Source organism: Hordeum vulgare, chromosome 2H, assembly GCF_904849725.1.
Source record: "Hordeum vulgare subsp. vulgare chromosome 2H, MorexV3_pseudomolecules_assembly, whole genome shotgun sequence".
NCBI lineage: Eukaryota > Viridiplantae > Streptophyta > Magnoliopsida > Poales > Poaceae > Hordeum > Hordeum vulgare.
This window is the reverse complement of record NC_058519.1, coordinates 515330158-515345774: the sequence shown is the minus strand read 5'-3', so window position 1 is coordinate 515345774 and position 15617 is coordinate 515330158. Positions and strand designations below refer to the sequence as shown.

Sequence of the window (15617 nt, the reverse complement as noted above, 5' to 3'; positions counted from 1 at the left end):
GGCCGGTCGTGTTGATATTGATCAAATCCTCACCGGCATGTCGGAAGGTAGAGTGACTCGTAAACAATTAACAAACTTTTGTGCTCACTTTTCGTTTGTCTCTAGTACTGCGCCACACATGGTTCAGGATGCATTGTGTGACAATGACTGGCTCCTTGCTATGCGAGAAGAGTTAAACAGTTTTACACGCAACGAAGTATGGTCAGTGGTAGAAAGACCAGCTGAGGAACACAATGTCATTGGAACTAAATGGATCTTCAAGAACAAGGAAGATGAGAATGGGACTATCCTACGCAACAAGGAAAGGTTAGTAGCACAGGGGTACTCCCAAGTTGAAGGTTTGGACTTTGGTGAGACTTTCGCCCCTGTTGCTCGTCTTGAATCCATTCGCATTCTATTGGCCTATGTTATTTTCAATGGTTTTACTTTGCATCAAATGGATGTGAAAAGTGCTTTTCTTAACAGTCCTCTACAAGAAGAGGTATATGTATCACAACCACCTGGGTTTGTTGACCCTCACCACAAAGACCATGTATACAAACTTCACAAGGCTCTGTATGGCCTCAAACAAGCACCCCGTGCTTGGTACAATCATCTTAAGAAGTTCTTACTCGATGATGGCTTTGTGGTGGGGGTGATCGATCCCACTCTTTTTACTAAGAGGGAAAATGGTGATTTGATCTTATGCCAAATCTATGTAGATGACATCATTTTTGGTTCTCCTAACATCCATTTATGCAAGAAGTTTGCAGCCTCCATGACCAAGACCTTTGAGATGTCACTCAACACGGACTTGAAGTTCTTTCTTGGGTTTCAAATACAACAATTTCAAGAAGGAATTTTCTTGTCTCAAACTAAGTACCTCAAGGACATTCTTGAAAATTTTGATATGACAAATGCTAAACCAATGAAGACACCCATGGCCACAGATGCAGTTCTAAATGAAGACACCAACGGTATTCCTTTTGACCCATCTACTTACCGCTTGATGATTGGTTCGTTACTTTATCTTTGCGCATCTAGACCGGACATCATGTTAAGTGTAGGCATATGTGCTAGATTTCAAGCTTCCCCTAGGGAAAGCCATCATACGGCGTTTAAGCATATTCTTAGATACCTTGTTCACACCCCAAAGTTAGGCTTATGGTACCCTAAGGATGCAAAGTTCGATCTTATTGGGTACTCCGATGCGGATTGGGCCGGTGACAAAGTGGGACGGAAATCCACTTCCGGTGCATGTCAATTTCTTGGATGCTCCTTGGTAAGTTGGTCCTCGAAAAAGCAAAATTGTGTTTCTCTCTCCACGGCCGAGGCTGAATATATTGCAACCGCAAGCTGTGCAACCCAACTCCTATGGATGAGGCAAACCCTAAAGGATTATGGTATCACGTATCGACACGTGCCTCTTCTCTGTGATAATGAAAGTGCCATAAAGATCTCCGAGAACCCCATTGATCACCCTCGCACAAAACATATTGATATTAGGTATCATTTCTTGAGAGACCATGTGCAAAAGGGTGACATTGATATCACCCATGTGGGTACCGACATGCAGCTCGCTGACATTTTCACCAAGCCACTTAGCGTAGCAAGGTTCTGTCAACTTAGGCGTGAACTTGGTATCTTGGAGCTTGATAACATAACTTGAAATCTTGCACACATACACACACTCACATTATGTTCTTGTCTTGATGTGGGCATGCATTTAGGGGGAGTCACTAGGACTTACGTCATAATTCTGTGTTTTGATCTTACAAAATATGCATAAATCAACTTCTGTCCACAAGTAGTATATGTAATTCTTGTAGGCAACTGTTCTTTGTGATAAACCATGACAAATCATCTCATCATCCAAATTCCAGAATCATCCTCTGCCTACTCCTCTATCGGTCGTCCGACGTGTCTCGGACATCCGGCGGCTAAACCATGCACATAAGCCAATTGAGGCGTGTGGGTATATCCTCAAACCACTCCGTGAACTTGATGCAGACGAACGAATGAAGGATCTTAACCAGGTATCCATCTAGCGCTCTCCTTACTTTATCATCTTTTAGTGTCTTATCCGCACCATCTATCCTAAGATGGGTGATAAGGGATCCTGCAGTGGCTACTGTATTGACATCATGTCACATTTGTACGAGCACCCCAAGAGAAAAATTAATGTGCCTCACTTTCTATGGCATGAGATTCGGCTTGCTAGTTTTCAATACAAGCGAGCCTTCCCTCATGCCCCCTTCATCCAGGCTCTTATTAACCATGTTGCTGCATTCACTGTTGTTGTCACTCACACACATCTCAAGTGGGTCATTCCCGCTCACATGGCGGATAACTATGCTCCCAAGAAAACCCCATCATCCACCTCCACTCGCCGCATTGTTGCCCGGTTAGCATCCCTTCATCCAGCTCAGCTCCTCTCGGTCGCTTTGCCAAATTCATTGGCAAGGCACATTCTGCTATGATGAAGGCCGTCTCTTTCCACTGTGGTCAAACCCATGATGTGGTTTCTCGCCTCGTCTCCTCCAAGAATGCACTCAAGGCTCGTCTAAGAGACTCGGGCGCTCTTGATGTGAGTGACGATGAGGCCCTTCCTGCTGCTCCTCCTTTTGACTTTGGCTTCCCATCTGGTCCTGAGTGGGCTGATTTTCTTGACGAGGCTGGTGGCAGTGGCTTGCCTGACGATGAGGATGATGATCATGATGATGATGATGATCTCTGAGCATGGTTGATGCTGTTGGTGCCTCCCTTTTTGGTACTTGGTGCCAAAGGGGGAGTAATGTATCGTAGTTTTTAGTCTTTGGAGATTTAGTCTAAATTTGCATGTTTGTGTAATGTAATGGATAAACCCATGTATGGCAACTTATGAATGTTGTGATTGCTATGGATTGCTATGATATCATCATAGGCTATTATGTTTTGCTCCACTACTTCTATGATGATCTATTATCTTTACATGATGTTCTACTATCTTTAATAAGTCACATGATATTTTCGATACACATATTAAAAGGGAGCTCCGGTATTTTATCATGCACATACTAAGGGGGAGCTCCGTACTAAACCTCTCCAAGGCTATAATGTATGGTAAATCTTTTGACACCTATGTATATGTTGTCATCAACTACAAAAAAGAGGGAGATTGAAAGTGCATGTCATGCCCCTAATCGACTTTTGGTGTCAATGACAACACATACATAGGAAACTAATCCTATTTGTTGAGTGTATCTCAGGATGGCAAGTACTTTAGTAGATTGAGAATTATGCGCCAAGGTGGTCTGAGAAGATCGGGACTTATATGTCAAGAAGGCTCGGGATTGAGAAAAGATGATGTAGACTATCCTTTAAGTTTACTATTCTTCAGTATAAGGATCCATCATTATTAAGAGGGGATCACAGGTTTTGCGATGAATTTACTCATACTACATCTCTACCTCTCTGCTCAATACCACATCTTCACTACTCTGCTCTTATCTCAAAACAAGACTAATGCCTCGGACATCCGGCCTCCTCCAGACGTCCGAGGGTCGGACGACCGACCAGCTTCGGAAATCCGGAGCTCTGCACCAGAAGAACTTGAGCCATATAACTCGGACTTCCGGCTCCCTCCGGACGTCCGAGGGCTGGTCGACCGACCTGCTTCGGAAATCCGGAGCCCTGCACCAGAAGAACTTGAGACATATAACTCGGACATCCGGCTCCCTCCGGACGTTCGAGGGCTGGATGTCCGTCCCCTTTAGGAAATCCGGAATCTTGCACCAGAGAAGTTTGAGTCGAATAACTCGGACTTCCGGCCTTCTCCGGACGTCCGGTCCCTGTTCAACTCACAGTGATTCCAGACATATCTACAGCCCTCGGACGACCGACCCCTGTCGGACGTCCTACTCCTTGTGGACGCCCGGACATCCATGAACTGCCGGATGTCCGAACCCTGTGTGACTTAAAGTGTCCCCAACGGCTGTTTTACACTCCCCACTATATATACCCCCTCCCACTTCGTGAGAGGGTGTCCAACACAGCTAGAACACATACAAGAACACCTTTCTTCTCACTCACTCTTTTCTACACTCAATCCTAGATCCCAAGAGCATTTTTGAGTCCCTTTGAGTGTTGTTCCAATCAAAAGATAGATCGTCTCCTTCTCCTCCTCTCCACCAAAGTGATTTGTGATTTGAGCAAGTTTTGAGCAATCCCCGTGATCTTGTTACTCTTGGAGGTTGGAGACTTGTAGGCGGTAGGGGTCGTCGGAGAGGAATCAAACCATTGTGATTTCCCCCGGAAATTTTGTGAAGGTTTGGAAGCCACCTCAAGGCTTACCACTAGTGGTTGAGAAACGCCTTCGTGGAGTTATCTCAAAGGGAGAATAGGGTGAGCCTTCGTGGCGTTGGTGTGCCTTCGTGGTAACATCCGCCCCTCTAACGGTGACGTAGCTTCCCTCCAAGGAAGTGAACATCGGGATACATCCTCGTCTCTCTTGGAGTTTTGGTTATTCCTAACCCTAACTCTCTACTTGTGTTAATCCTTATTACGTACTTGTATTTGATTATTGTTTACCGGTTGCCTTACTTCACTCTAAATAGCTTACTCCTTGTCATAGCAATTATTAGGCCTATGCTCATATTCCGCACCTTTGCCTAAAATTGCTAAGTAATTATTAAAATTTGGAACTGTACCTATTCACCCCCCCTAGGTCCATCTCGATCCTTTTGAAAGTCTGACTCAGCTCGTTCTTGCATGTATAATCTTACTCATCACTATATTAATTTTGCAGAATGAAGATTCTCGAATGCAAAAGAGGACAAGTCTATGACATTGGGTTCATTGACCCATATTACAATCATCACCAAAGTCTCACAATGAATCCCCGAGAGACAGAGAATAACTTGGTACAAGGGTTAAGGTTTTGCAGTACCAAAATGGAAATACTATTTCTTTACAACTTCAAGTGAGTGTTACTATACACACATTCTATTTTCGCTTACTCGATGTTATTATAAGTGTATAATTGACTGTTATGCATGCACAAGTTCCATTTTATTTTGTTAATCATTGTATGTGACGACGGACAAGTAATAGTCATGGACCCGAAGCGCACACCCCTCGCTGAATGGGCGAACATGCAGGAATGCCTCTAGAGGTAATTTCAATCATCATGGCACTAAATCGACAACTTCTCGTTCATCCCCTGATAGCAAGGAATTAATATATAACTCCTTTATTCATTTCCTTTTCTTGGCAGGTCTTGGAAACGGTTCACCGCCAAGGCTCGGGGTGATTGGAAGTTAGAGCTTACATTTAAAAAAATAGATGTAAGTAACTACTAGCTAGATCCGCGCATCTCTTCATTCTAGTTTAAATACCATTATAATTCTTGATTATGTTTTTGATTGAACTTTGTTCTCGTAAAGTGCTTGAGGCAGGAACACGTGAACGATTTATGTGGATACTATGTTTGCGAGTTCATTCGCCGAACAACCCATCAGACGAGCAAAAACCAGGACATAAAAAAATTGAAGTACGATAAACAATACTCATAAGTTTATTTTATTACCGTGAATTGTGTTCGTTTTCATTGATATATATACCGACCCCTTCTTTAAATTAGATCGAACGGTTGCGGGACGGTCTTCTACCACAGGAAAGTGTACGAGCAATTCAAGAGGAAATTGCCGGATTCTTAGATGCAGAGGTCCTAGATGTCAAGGGGGAATACTATTGCTCGTCGATGCAATTGATATGAAATGATATAGTGTAAAAAAGATGCATATATGTGCATGTAACTCGTGTCTACATTTTGTAAATATGTTTGACAAACCACGATGGATGAGATGGTGTAATATATTCGTGACGATGATGTGCAATATAGTTGTTCCTTTACTGCTGTGTATGTACCATCCAATTTAGTGCAAAACAAGAATTAAAAAGTGCCCAAAACAAATAAATGGTTAAATTAGGGGCAGCAAAATAGCCCCATCCAATTTAGTGCTAAACCCTAAACCCTAAAAATTTCTCAAAAAAATAGCGAAGAAATAGCCCCGGTTCGTAATACGAACCGGGACCAATACCCCTCCCCCTTGCTCCGTGTCCCGCCACGTGGAAGGTCATTAGCCCCGGTTCGGGGCCGAACCAGGGCTAGCATTAGTCCCGGTTGATTAGTCCCGGTTCGTGAACCGGGACTAATGGCCCAACCGAACCGGGGCTATAGGCCCTTTTTCTACTAGTGTCACATGCAAAGCAATTCATTGCTAACTCAGTTTGCCACGTGGTACGTGGAATAGACTGAAATCACTAGTTAGGGAGTACACCTCGCAACGGTTAGGCGTTCCCTCCGTGCGACAAGTGTCGTGTTCTTAGCGTGTTGGAGACCTTTCAACAGCGCTCCGCGCGTGACACTTGTCGCGCAGGGAAGAGTCCCGTTATTTCCGGTTTCCATTTTCAGTTTTCCAATTTTCCCATTTATGCAATTAAGCCCGTGTAAAATTTAGGTTTTCTAGTAATCCTCCGATCTATTTGTTTAGATTTGCTTTGCCCCGTCTCGCAGCCATCGTTCATTACCGCCGTCCGTTCCGCTTTGGTCGTCCTGTCGGCGTCCGTCCCGCTGTGGTCGTGTGCCGTCATGCGTCCCGCTGTTCTTGTCGTGTCGTCGTCCGTCCAGGTGTCGTCGACCTTCCGTCGTGGTCGCGTCGTCGTCGCGTCGTTGTGGTTGTCCCTAGTAAATCGCCCTGTTGTTTCCTGTTTTCTTGTTTTTGTTTTTCCCATTATATTTCTGGGAAATTGAGATTTCAGGGGAAATTACAGGTGGGGGCTTCCAACACAATCAAATGTCATCTTTCAATTCTTATGTGGAATTAGTTCTTATTGATCACCGTTATTTTGCACGTAAAAGGCTTGCCCCTTTTGCCTAGCTCCAGGTGGCCCTTGTTCTTCCTTTGATTCTGGTGCGTCTGTATTCAGTGTTGTGCTGGATCGTCGATGTTCAAGGCGTGTTGTAAGATTATATATCTTGTTTATCTGATTGTGGCATTTTGTTGATGTTGTTTTGGTTGGAATGTTTTCCAATGCCTTTGTTTATACGATTATGATGTTTGCTTCCATTCTTGTTGTAGTATGTTCCATGCAGCGTTAGATCACATCTTGCTCGGTACATTGAGGAGTGCAGAGCTTTAGTTATTCGCAGGGGTGACACAAATATTGATCTTGCTCTTCACAACAGTGAGGGTAACTTATACCATATTCTGTTTAGACATGGTCGGATGAGCAGTAAATTCCATGGTTCTTCGTGGGAGGAACTTGTGAATGATTATGGTCTCCGTCATCGTGACATGATGACTATTAGGCTTGAGCACTATGGAACTATGATTGGTGTCGATTTTCATCGGGATGGTGTTATGTCGTTCCCTTTACCCTCTGTTGGTAAGTTATTTGTTGGACTGATTTTTAGTTTTGTTTCAGATTATACGTTTTGCTCTTTTGCTCAGTTTGTGAAATTATTTTTTTGTAGCTCTTGAGGATCTGAGTGAAACTCGGAGGGAAGTTGTTGACAGTTGTTTTTATAGTCGTGGTGTCACTCTGAATTATCATCAAATGTATATCATGTCGCGACAGCTCTTTGATGACAACTACATATTATGTACTCCTTTTGTTCACTCGATTACCTCCATGAATGTCAATGGTCAACATATGTTGAGCTTGTTTATGGTTACTGTTTATTTATTTTTTATTTATGTATTTTGAGATTTGGAGTTTATTTTTAAAAATTTGCAAGCTGAACATCATATAACTTGATGGTTTTTTCCAGGTTATTCCGAGCTTGGTTGTGAGTAGTTTGAAGGATCTTTTTGTCAATTCCTAGGACTGTTCCTTAAATCTTGAAATTGGTTTGGATTCTGAAGATGATGATGTATATGTGAGCATTCCTTGTTCCTACTTTATTGGCTTGGGTGGTACAATTGTTTTCAAGAAGGAAGGTTTCAGTAATTTTCTTCGGGCATCGTCTATTGAAGTAAACAATTTGGTGCTCATAACCTTCAAAGAGCGTGATTACGAGCTTGCTGTTATTTTCAACCTTTTGCCGCAGTGATACTACTTATAGAGTGCGAAGTAAAACATTTATGTAGCGTGTATTTCTATGCAGATGTTTTTAATAAAATATTTGGTACAAAATATTGTTATTCAGAATTATATATATTCAGATATGTTGTATAGGTGGATTGTGCTTCTTGTCTCTTAGTGATTCGTGCGCCTCTCACATTGCACATGCGTGCACCTTCATTATATAAAATCGTGCTTTAGTTTTACATCACATACCTTGTTTTCTTGTCTCACTATCAGGCGTGCCTCTGATAAATAAATCGGAGTGGATGTTCCTACTATAAACCAGTGCGTGTGGTGGCTTCACTCCCGTGCTTGTAGGCTCTTCAATATAGTGGTTGTGACGCTTATGCTTCACTGCGGTGTCTCTAGGGGGCCTCCACACCTGTGGCCGTAGAGGCTTTAATAGCATGGCTCTATAGGGGCTGCATAGCCGTGCCCATAGGTGGCTTAAATTCCATGTGTCTATGGGGCTGCACAACCGTGCTCGTAGAGGCTTCAGTACCGTGGCTATATTGGGCTGCACACCCGTGCTTGTATATGCATCACTCCCATGCATGTAGTGGCTTCAATTACGTGATTATATGGGGTGCACAGCCGTGCCCGTAGAGGCTTCAATACCGTGGCTATAGGGGTGCTCACCCGTACCCGTAGAGGCTTCAATACCATGGCTATAGGGGCTGCACAGCCGTGTCTGTATAGGCTTTAATATCGTCGCTATAAGGGCTGCACACCCGTGTTTGTATACGCATCACATCAGTGCCTGTGGTGGCTTCACTCCCGTGATGATATGGGGCTGCACATCCGTGCCCGTAGAGGCTGCAATACCGTGGCTATAGGGGCTGTATAACCATGCCCGTAGAGGCTTCAATACCGTGGCTATAGGGGCTGCACACCTGAGCTCGTAGAAGCTTAGATCCCGTGTCTGTGAGGGCTTGTGCTTCACCGCCGTGTCTCTAGAGACTTCACTCACATGGATATTGTGGCTTTCCTCTCGTTGCCATGCATGTGGTGGCTTCAATTTCGTGATTGTGTGGGGTGCACACCCGTGCCCGTAGAGGCTTCAATACCGTGGCTATATGGGTGCTTACCCGTGCCCGTAGAGGCTTCAATACCGTGGCTATAGGGGCTGCACAGCCATGCCCGTAGAGGCTTCCGTACCGTGGCTATAGGGGCTGGACAGTCGTGTCTGTAGAGGCTTTAATACCGTTGCTATATGGCTGCACACCCGTGTCTGTATACGAATCACATCCGTGCATGTGGTGGCTTCACTCCTGTAATGATATGGGGCTGCGCATCCGTGCCCGTAGAGGCTGCAATATCATGGCTATAGGGGTTGCATAACCGTGCCCGTAGAGGCTTCAATACCATGGCTATAGGGGCTGCACACCCGAGCTCGTAGAAGCTTAAATTCCGTGTCTATGAGGGCTTGTGCTTCACTGCCGTGTCTTTGGAGACTTCACTCACATGGATATGGTGGCTTTCCTCTCGTAGCCGTGCCTGTGGTTGCTTCAATTCCGTGATTATGTGGGGTGCACACCCGTGCCCGTAGCGGCCTCAATACTGTGGCTATAGGGGTGCTCACCCGTGCCAGTAGAGGCTTCAATACCGTGGCTATAGGGGTTGCACAGCCGTGACCGTAGAGGCTTCCCTACCGTGGCTATAGGGGCTGCACACCCATGTTTGTAGAGGCTTTAATACCGTGGCTATACGGGCTGGACACCCGTGTCTGTATATGCATCACATATGTGCCTGTGGTGGCTTCAGTTCCGTGATGATATGGGGATGTACATCCGTGCCCGTAGAGGCTTCAATACTGTGGCTATAGGGGTTGCATAAGCGTGCCCGTAGAGGCTTCAATACCGTGGCTATAGGGGCTGCACACCCGAGCTTGTAGAAGCTTAAATCCCGTGTCTGTGAGGGCTTGTGCTTCACTGCCGTGTCTCTGGAGACTTCACTCACATGGATATGGTGGCTTTCCTCTCGTAGTCGTGCCTATGGTGGCTTCAATTCCGTGATTATGTGGGGTGCCCATCTGTGCCGTAGAGGCTTCAATACCGTGGCTATAGGTGTGCTCACCTGGGCCCGTAGAGGCTTCAATACCATGGCTACACGGGCTGCACAGCCATGCCCGTAGAGGCTTCCGTACCGTGGCTATAGGGGCTGCACACCCGTGTCTATATACGCATCACATCCGTGTCTGTGGTGGCTTCACTCACATGTCTATAGGGGCTTCAATATAGTGGCTCTGAGGCTTTTGCTTCACTGCCGTCTCTCTAGAGGCTTCATTGCCGTACATATGGTGGCTTTCCCCCTGTAGCTGTGCTTGTAGTTGCTGCAATCCCGTGATCATAGGGTGCTGCACATCCGTGCCCTTAGAGGCTTTAATACCATGGCTATACGGCATGCACACCCGTGCCTGTATACGCATCACACCTGTGCTATATAGGGGGCAGCACACCCGTGCCCGTAGAGGCTTCAATACCGTGGCTATAGGGGATGCACACCCGAGCTCGTAAAAGTATAAATCCCGTGGCTATAGGGGTTGCACAACCGTGCCTATAGGGGTATTATTTTCTTAGGTATATGTGCATTTTCCATAGATGAATTAGTGCTTTGTTTTTTGCACCCTGTACGTTCCTACTTACTACTGTGATTTGTTTGTCCGTGACAGCTGTTCGTCTCTTATAGGCACCACTTTCTAAGTGTCATGTATATGTAGACCTTCCTGATATATATGTGTGCTTTTGAACATCCCTCGTGCATGTCGGTCACGCACCACCCAGACACAGGAGTATAAGTGTTTTTGTTTTTGTTTTTTTATCGGTCAGGAATTAAAGTGTTCATAATGGCACTTTTTGAGAAGCTGATGCAGAAGAAGCATAGGTGTACAAAAACTAGTGGACCTAGAGAAGCACGGTTCTATGTTATGAGGCGTCGTCATCACATAGGAAATATTCACGGTCTTGTTTTTCTTTGCCAAAATTTCACCACCTTATTCTAAAACTACAGTTGAATAGTAAATATGGCAAACATAGTTTTCACACGACATATGTGTGGTATAAATATAAATGTATATTGAATCATTGTTCTCGGAAGAGCACCACGCAAAATAGGTGAATCCTTCTTGTTCTGACATCTAGGTGTTAGAATAGTGGACTTCAAAAGTTCGGTCTTCTGCGTTGTATGTTGTGCTGTCTGAATACATTTTGCATTTGTTCGAATATTTTGCCCTTGTTGAAGCCAGTTGTCATCATTTTGTAAGTTAGTTGTTCTCGCAACCGCTTCACATAGATCTGCAAAGCAGAGAAGTAATTGATATAAGAAAAATTATTCTAGGACTCAATGGTACATGTTGTTTGGTTTAACATTATATATTGAAACATCTTGTGATTTGACAGAAATCAAACTTACTTTGTTGATAAAAAAGGATGACCTCGTATCGATGAGTGGCATCAAGTGAATTATGTATATACCACTGTCTTCCCTGATAAATGAGAGTAATCTACCAGTGATTACATGAGGAATAAAACATGTGTATTATGAATTGCAGGATGAGCAACATGTATTGATGTACAGGTACAGTAATAATAGACTCACGGTCTTTCAGAGTTAGATATGCTTGTCGACATGTCGCTTGTAGAGGCACGACCGTGATTCTAGTGGAGGGGCACTCCACGTGAAACAGTACACGAGTAGGGCGACCGATCATTAGAGGCACGTTTATATGTGCAGAAAACGCACGTCCGTGACCCTTGTTCAATTTTTTTATGTCGCTCCGTCTGTTCAAAAACAATAACGGAACATAAATGTCAGAGGTGCAGCACCATCAGTACAAAAGAATCATAGTTTCACATGCATGGCCATGCATTTAGATGTTAATTATAAGAGGCACAGTCGTCAGGCCACGAGAGGAACCGTTTTACATGTGCACGGTTGTGCCTCAAAACAGAGTGCAAATGGCCCCGGGACAATTGTGTCGAACGTAGTGACACGAAGACAAGCATGGTGCTCATTATCTGCCTTGCAAAATTTTGGAGCCGACACATTCAATGATGATGATGTCATTAGGGACATGCTGGTAACACAAATGTCGTGCCTATGTGTTCGGCCCTCATCTTGGTCCACATTAACAAAGCACACGTTCATCACGTCGTTTCTACACGACCAGAAACTCTATGAAGCATCGAGAGAAAACGACAGAAACTGGATTGATTTTAGTATAAGTTGTGATGGCTCAATGTAGACAAATAGCGCAACCACTAGGAAAAATCTATTGGTCTTGTATGTCGCTTCTATACTACCATAAAACAGAACTTACAACTACACAAGAAATAATAAGTCTTGCTGTCTCTTTCTGTCCTACACACAGAAGAAAACTTAAAAGGAGACTTTGCTACAACAGATGCAACTGTTTTTTGACGAGATCCATTCTTCTTTCCCCAAATCTGCGCATCGCCGTTCTCCTATTAAAAACAATATACGGAAAAAACAAAAATTAGAATAATTCGTCATGGGTACATTTCTTGAAGTACTAGGAAGGAATATTCTACGGTGCAAAATAGCGTACATTATATTATTTTTGTTCAGAACCTCGTATTACCTTTCAATTCTTCACTCATATTGTCCGCCGGTAGAAAACAGCCTACATTCCGTTCTTTCTCTTGTCATTGTAGGATGCGCACATGTTGTTGCTTCAACCAAGTTTGGTTGCTGACATTTTGTGTGCCTCCCTTGAGTGATACTAGATTCTAGTGTGGTTAGAGGACTTTGCTTTCGATGCTCTGTTGTCAGTGTGGTCGTTGGTGTTGTCGGCGTTGAAGATGGTGTTAACCGTCCTGGTCTCGGGATAGGAGTGCATTCTCCTTCCCCGTTTGATATTCTCGATGTTGTTGTTCGTGTCATTGATCTTACCTTCTTCTCCTCCCGTGCTTTCTTCTTCTCCTCTTGAATACTCATTTTTTCAATCACTTCCGGGTTACTAGGACAATGTGTTTTCGTATGGCCCTTTGAATTGCAACAGCTGCAAATGGGTTTGCTTCTTTTTATTTTCTTCTCAGAGCCACCTTTGATTTGGTCCCCTTTTTTCGTTCCTTTTGAGCCACTCATGGGAGGGTTTTTCAGACTTGCGTCACATGGATTTTTGCCCGTGTCTGTTTCATCAGCAAGTGCACTCATGACTTCTATTTTCATTTCTTGCATACACTCAAGTAGCACATTGTATAATTTGTCCTTCCTGCAAGCATGTGAACATATATAGGACAACTCTGCATACACGAGACCGAATCTCATAGTTTGATCTTCTTGTGCGCTCATGCTGTCACCTTGACTTGTAGCCAGTAGTATCAAGCTATCTGACCAATTCCTAGTCCATCTGGGGATGATAAAGGATTTTGGAAGGTGTTCAACCATGCATGTCTGGTCCATAACCTTCAGTACATGGCAGCATTGAATACCATCCCTGGTCATCTTCTTGCAGTTGCACATGTATATTTCCTTTTGCTCATCCACATCTACCCTGAAATCAGACCTATCAAACTCCTCACCTGGGTACGGTTTCCTGTCTTTATCTTGCGATGAGATCCTTTTTAAAAGGCATTGCCTACCTTTTGCCAGGTCGTGACACTTATAGTATGTGCGGTTCCGCAGCTCTAGCTGAAATTTCCTGAAAATTTCATTAGTGTATATTTCACTTGCTTCTGTTTCAAGTGGAAAACCTATCTCTCGTGATGGTAACTTCTCTTCTGTCCGGTGCCTTTTCTTGTCAAGCGTGGCAAGGCAATTTTTCTGGATGATACTGCACGCACCAACAAACATCGTTATGGTATCCCTGTGGTTCACATAATTTTTCCACATTGAGTTTGTGCTCTCACTACGTGTGGTCATCAATGAGAATGGGTAAAAAGTAGTCCTTGAAGTAGGCTGGCACCCAGAATGTACGAAGTTCCCACAACGCATTCAGATGCATGTTTCCCTCTGCATTGTATTTTGAAATCGCTCTTTTCCACGAGCCTTCAAATTCATCTGCATTTAGTGAGTTTTTGATTATTAGATGTAACTCATCAGACATCCCTGGATGTTGCGCAAACGCTGTCGCGTTGTTCTCCTTCATGTTCTTCCGTATGTGCCACAAGCAGAACCTGTTCCTGGTACTCGAAAGTGCTTGCTCTATCGCCGCCTTCATCGCCTTGTCCTGGTCTGTTATTATGAACTTTGGTTCCTTTCCTCCCATTGCCTCAACAAATGTACTTAGGAGCCATCTGAATGACCCTATCGTCTCATCCTTTAAGAGGCCTATTCCAAACAGAACGGATGACCCATGGTTGTCAACCCCTATGATTGGTGCAGACGGTAAACAATATATATTCGTAGAAAATGTCGTGTCAAAAGACACGAAATCTCCGTACACGCCATAATTCATCTTGCACAAGGAGTCTGTCCAAAACAAGCTTCGCACCACGTTGTTTCCATCGGTCTCTTCCACATGGTGAAACCCTGCCCTCTTCCTGTGCATTTCCGCAAAGAGCTTCATCGTGTCCTCGATATCTGTGTTCCTTTGTCCAGCCCTGTCCTGACATGCAATGTTTCTTATGTCAATCGTGTCGAACATAATTTCCTGCCTCGTTTTACCCGTAGGAGTGAAGATCTCCCTGAGTTTCCATGGCTCTAGCCTTGCCTTCTGCCGGACCTGGAGAGACATCAAGACTTATTTTTTTCTTGTGCAGTTGTAAGTTCTATTTTATGGTAGTATAGAAGCGACATAAAAGACCAATAGATTTTTTCTAGTGGTTGCGCAATTTGTCTGCATTAAGCTATCACAACTTATACTAAAATCAATCCAGTTTCTGTCGTTTTCTCTCGATGCTTTAAAGAGTTTCTGGTCGTGTAGAAACGACGTGATGAACGTGTGCTTTGTTAATGTGAACCAAGATGAGGGCCGAACACATAGGCACATCATTTGTGTTACCAGCATGTCCCTAATGACATCATCATCATTGAATGTGCCGGCTCCAAAATTTTGCAAGGCAGATAATGAGCGCCGTGCTTGTCTTCGTGTCACTACATTTGACACAATTGTCCTGGGGCCATTTGCACTCTGTTTTGAGGCACAGTCGTGCACATGTAAAACGGTTCGTCTCGTGGCCTGACGACTGTGCCTCTGATAATTAACATCTAAATGCATGGCCGTGCATGTGAAACTATGATTCTTTCGTACTGATGGCGATGCACCTCTGACATTTATGTTACGTTATTGTTTTTAAACAGACGGAGCGACAGAAAAAAAATTTGAACAAGGGTCACGGACGTGCGTTTTCTGCACATATAAACGTGCCTCTAATGATCGGTCGCCCTACTCGTGTACCGTTTCACGTGGAGTGCCCCTCCACTAGAATCACGGTCGTGCCTCTACAAGCGACATGTCAGACGCGACAGTAATAATAGACTCACGGTTGTACACTGAAATCGTATATTCTGTGAGGATGAGCATTGTAAGCTGATTGGTATGTTCTCTTCAAGTTTTCAATTACAAT

General features: G+C 44.1%; 1 pseudogene; it reads right to left on the bottom strand.

The window, feature by feature from the left end:
- Nucleotides 1-11371: 11371 nt before the first annotated feature.
- LOC123428575 lies at nucleotides 11372-14785 on the bottom strand (annotated as a pseudogene).
- Nucleotides 14786-15617: the final 832 nt, after the last annotated feature.